The sequence below is a fragment of the Sciurus carolinensis genome, chromosome 16, assembly GCF_902686445.1.
Source record: "Sciurus carolinensis chromosome 16, mSciCar1.2, whole genome shotgun sequence".
NCBI lineage: Eukaryota > Metazoa > Chordata > Mammalia > Rodentia > Sciuridae > Sciurus > Sciurus carolinensis.
In genome coordinates this window covers 47536578-47542205 of record NC_062228.1, presented here as the reverse complement: position 1 = coordinate 47542205, position 5628 = coordinate 47536578, and the positions used below count along the sequence as shown (strand labels likewise).

The 5628-nt window shown below is 44.9% G+C and overlaps 1 pseudogene; it reads left to right on the top strand.

Annotated features, from left to right (window-relative positions):
• The first annotated feature begins 2541 nt into the window (after positions 1 to 2541).
• On the top strand, positions 2542 to 3204 carry LOC124967201 (vacuolar protein sorting-associated protein 28 homolog; annotated as a pseudogene).
• Positions 3205 to 5628: the final 2424 nt, after the last annotated feature.

The window sequence follows — 5628 nt, the reverse complement described above, 5'->3', positions numbered from 1 at the left end:
GAAGATTGCTAGTATATCCCCTCTTATCCTTCAGTAGCCTGCAGTCTTGGAGGAAGTTGATAATGTGGTGCTCCACAAGGAAGCTGCCTCTCTAGGGGTGGTGACCCTCAGGTGGCATATATACCCTGCTAGTGGGCAGAGTTGCCTCCACTTGTTGACCAATGGTCATCCAAAGGGGAACTAGGCTTCTGGCTGAGGCATGGCCTGTTTGTTTTACCAACCTTGTGGGAAAATCTCACCCGGCGGGGAAGACTCACTCGGTGGGGATGTCTCGCTGGTCAGTTCCCCTCCTAGAGTTTCCCCTGAATCTACAACTACTGACTGGGCTGGGCTGTCTTCCTCTGCAACTTTCCCAGGGGCCCGGACCAACCACCTCTACCTGGGAGCCTCACCCTTCGCAGATGAGTCTCCTTAGGCTGCCTCTCCTCAGAGAATCTGTCTGCAGTCCTGGAAACTTTGCCCCACCCCTAGGCGTGTCTTGGTGCGGATCTTCCAGCAAGAAGCCGCCTAGGTCCTGGGACCCTGCTCCGCACCTAATCACCTGGCTATGCGGCCCCTCCTCTGAGCCACCACCTGGAGCCCCATACAATAGCTCCGAGACCCAGAGACCCACCACCCACCTCCTCCTCCATACAGCTGCCCAGTTTCTGACGCAGTCACTAGGAGTCCAAGCATCTCACTTCACGTCTCCTCCTCCCGCCAACCACCAGTAGCCCTAGGCAGTCACTCCGAGTCCAAGTGACCCACCCCGTTCCTCCTCCTCCTCGGGGTAGCCCCCTGGGTGTTCAGGAGTGGTCGCTCAGAGACCAAGGGACCCACCGCGCTTCTCCTCCAGGCAGGCCACCGGTGTTCAGGAGTGGTCGCTTTGAGTCCAAACAACTCACCACTCACCTCCTCCTCTGGCAACCACCTGTGGCTCTGATGCAGTCACTCCTAGACCAAGCGACCCACCGTGCTTCTCCTCTTCCTCAGGGCAACCTACGCGGTGTGTTCGGAAGAGGTCGTTCTGAGTCCAAACAGCTCACCACGCAGCTCCTCCTCTGGCAACCACCTGTGGCTCTGATGCAGTCACTCCTAGAGCAAGCAACCCACCACGTTTCTCCTCTTCCTCTGGGCAGCCCCCCCCCCGGTGTTCAGAAGCGGTTGTTCTGAGTCCAAACAGCTCACCACACAGCTCCTCCTCTGGCATCCACCTGTGGCTCTGATGCAGTCGCTCCTAGACCAAGCATCCCACTGCGCTTCTCCTCGTCCTCCGGGCAACCCCCCCCCAGTGTTCAGAAGCGATTGCTCTGAGTCTAAACAGCTCGCCATGCTGTTCCTCCTCAGGCAGCCGCCTGGAGCCCCAGGGGTTGCTCTGAGTCCAAGCGCTGTGCTGAGCCGCCTCCTCTACGATGATCCCAGTTGTCCATGTTGACCGCTCCAGTGGGGGGAGGGGCATCTCACCGAGCAACTCTACTTCACAAAGTTCCCTGCGTTCTGGGGCTACCACCCTGTCCGGGACGCCTCCCCAAAGGGAGAGACTCACCAGGTGGCTTTGAGTTGGTCCCAAGTCTCTCACTACCTCCTCTTTTGAATCCTGTGTCCTGGAGCAACATGAAATGCAGCCGCCCTCTAGTCTGCCGTCTTGAAAACCCCATTGTTACATTTTAACCAATTGAAATTACCACTGCTGCATGGACTCTCTTTTAAAAAAAATATTTTGTAGTTGTAAATGGACACAATATTGTTTTATGAGTTGTTTTATGTGGTGCTGAGAATTGAACCCAGTGCCTCACATGTGTAAGGGAAGTGCTGTTCCACTGAGCTACAGCCTCAGGCTGCAAGCACTCTCTTATTCTTTCTCTATGTGGACATTTGAAACATGCTTTTTATCTGAGCCATTTGAAGTAAAGTGTAGATATTTTTCCCCTTTTACCCTCTACCACCTCAGTGTGTTATTTTCTCAGAAATAAAAGTACACATGACCATGGTAAGTTATTAATATAAGAAACGAACACTTCTAGGATAATGTTGTCTAATCCATGATTTATATTTAAATATTTATAGCAGCCGACCCTACTCTCTTCCCTACACATTGTGAAGGATCCAGTCTAGGAACCTTGACTTACGAATTTACTTAACATTTCTCTCTAATCTTCAATATGAAAGAATTGCTCTCTCTTATCTTTGATTACTTTGGAATTTTTAAAGAGGATAATTTTTCTATAAAAAAGTCCATTCATTGGGGTTTGTCCTATGATTCCTGTGCTTACATTCAGGTCATGAATTTTGTGGCAGGACTACTACAAAAGTGATAGTGTGGGCTGGGGTTGAGGCTTGATTACGCTTTCCTTGCATGCATGGGGCACTGGGTTCGATCCTCAGCACCACATGAATAAATAAAATAAAGACATTGTGTCCATCTACAACTAAAAAAAAAAAATTTAAAAAAAAAAGTGGGTTCCAGCAGGGCAGGCGTGGGTGAGCGCCCCACCCCGGCGCCATCTCCCGGAGCTGCCAAGCGTGCCCAGGTCTCACTCTGTGGCTGACAGAGCCTGCAGGATGTTTCACGGGATCCCAGCCACTCCGGGCCTGGGAGCCCCTGGAAACAAGGCAGAGCTATATGAGGAGGTGAAGTTGTACAAGAATGCCCAGGAGAGGGAGAAGTATGACAACATGGCAGAGCTGTTTGCAGGAGTGAAGGCAGTGCAGGCACTGGAAAAAGCTTACATCAAGGACTACATCACCTCAACGAGTACACTGCAGCCTGCTCTCGGCTCCTGGTCGAGTACAAAGCTGCCTTCCGGCAGCTTCAAGGCTCAGAAATCAGTTCCATTGATGAATTCTGTGCATGTTCCGCCTGGACTACCCGCTCGCCATGGAGAGGGTCAAGGAGGACAGGCCCATCACCATCAAGGATGACAAGGGCAACCTCAATTGCTGTATTGCCGATGTTGTCTCACTCTTCATCACAGTCACAGACAAACTGCGCCTAGAGATCCGTGCCATGGACGAGATCCAGCCCCACCTGTGGGAGCTGATGGAGACCATGCACTGCATGAGCCACCTGTCCCCAGATTTCGAGGGCCACCAAACAGTCAGTCGATGGCCAGAGACCCTGAGTGACATGTCAACATCTGATGAGCTGGATGACTCCCAGGTGTGACAGCTGCTCTTCGATCTGGAGTCTGCCTACAAGCCTTCAACTGCTTCCTGCACACCTGAGCCATGGCCTGACCCATGGGGGATGTGGGGTGCTTCCTAGGAGACAGTTCCTCACTCCCTGTGGCCATAGCTGCCCTGGACATCTTCATGAGACTTGATATTCAGAGCAGCTGTCTTGAGTCCCTGGTGTCAGGATTCATCCACAATAAAGATGCCGTCCTTCCACAGGGGGGAAAAAAAGTGATAGTGTGTCCTTAGTGCATCCCATCAGAAGATACATGGCATTGACCTGTCCCATTTTTGGAGATGTTAACTTTGATAATTGATTAAGGTGATGTCTCTCATGTTTCATCACTATAAAATTAATCATTGTCTATTTGTAATCCATAGCTACTTTGTGGGAGATGGTTTGGAAATATAGAAATAATTTGTCACTAAACTTTCACCCACTAATTTTAACACCCATTTATAATTATTGAAAGATCTATTATTACTATGATGTTTTCAAAATAGAAGTTTCTTTAATCTCCATTATTTTCTCTATATTAACTGGTTGGCATTATACTATATAGAAGAGCTTTTCCTTTTCCCCTACTTATTTGTTCCTTTGTATGAATACATAGATTTTTATTCACTGGGGTATAACCTATTATTATTTATTTTCATACTCTGATTTCCCTAGATTTGGCCAGTGGGAGCTCATTAAGGCTCCCGTGCCTTTTAACTTCTATTATTCTCTGAACATTTCCTTACCCCTGGCATGCCCAAACTCTGCCAGATCATTTCTAAGTACTACTCTCTTCGCTCCAGCTTGGAATAAACTGTTTCTCTAAAAAGCAGTTTCTTCTCAATGAAGAATATTCAGAAACTAAAATATGGGTAATAGGATTATAGCTTTCATTTTCATCTTTACCTGTTCCATCTTTTATCTCCCTTCACCAGTAGATAAAAACCTGACTTCAGTTATCTTCATTATCTTTACCAACTTGTTCAATTCTATAATATAAAGAAATGTAGTTTTAGAGTGCTAATATATACTATAGTAAAAAGCAAAATGCTAAGTAGATCTCACTTTGTTTATACTTCTCGTCTTCAGACAAGGTACATAGCTAAGATTCATGTTTGAATTTACTTGGATCAACTTTTCCTAGGGCAGTCATGATATTAGCTAAAAAATATTTAGGTTCTTTTGAATTACTTACTTTTTATTTCTTCACTATTATTGATTCGATTGCTTAAGTTTGTAAATAATTAACATGATTCTCAAGTTTAAGCTGCGTAAAAAACTTAGTGTTGTGGGAAGAATTATGTCTTCCAAAATTCACCTGTTGAAGGATTAAACTCCAGTTCTTCAGAATGTGACTGAATTTGGAAACCAGGATTTAAAAGAGATGGTCATGTTAAAGTGAGGCCACTGGTGTAAAACTCCATCCAGTCTGGTTGGTGTCCTTATAAGAGGAAATTTGGACAAACAGAAATGCACCAGGGATGCTCACATACAGAGGAAGACCTGGATCAGCATGCAGCAGAAAGTGCCCCTCTGTGAGTCATGGAGAGAGTCCTCAGGGACTTGGGTTTTCAATAGTGTCAGTTTCATCTGGGTCCCAACCAAATGTCCCAGTTCCACATTAGGAAATTTATGTTTTTTCTCAGAACTCCTGGGACTCTGATGTGGATGTTAGATCTAGTGATTGTCTCTGAGGTGCAAAGGCTTCCCTTGATGGTTTTTTCTTTTTATTTTTCACTATCATCTAGAATGGGTAATTCATCTTGCTGTGTCTTCATATTTATTGTTTCCTTTAACATTTCTATTCTTTTGAACCCATCTAATAATTTTTAAAATATTTTCATTTATTGCATTTTTCAGTTCTAATATTTCTATTTCATTCTTTCTGCTATTTTCTCTTTTCTTACTGAGCCCACCTCCCTTTAATTTGATTTTGGAATGTTTGCAGTTGCTTGGTACATTTTTATGACAGCTGCTAAACTCATTGTCAGATGCTTAAAACATGTTTATCATCTTGGTATTGAGGTTTCTTGTCTTTTTTTGTTCAAGTTTAGATTTTTCTTGTTCTTGTTATCAGTATTTTTTTTTTCAGGACTGAGAACCAAATTCAGGACCCTGTGCATGCTAGGCAAACATTCTGCCACTGAGCTAAATACCCAACCCCAGTATTTTTTAATCGTATCCTTGACACTTAAAATATTAGATTGTGAGACTTAGGTTTAAACTGTAATGAGTTTTACCTCCTTTTTAACCTCACCAATGCTTAATATAGCGAACTTTATAAAAGCTAGGCATTGTAGTAGGTATACAGTGACAACATATTTTTAAACTTTGTATGTCCCTACTGAGTAAAGATATTGAATGTCCTTGCATGTTTTTACTTCATATCTGCATACATTCTTTGGTGATGTGTCTACAAATTTCCCATGTCTATGTGCATGTAATTGTATGTTTGTTTACTTATTGTAGTGCTGGGA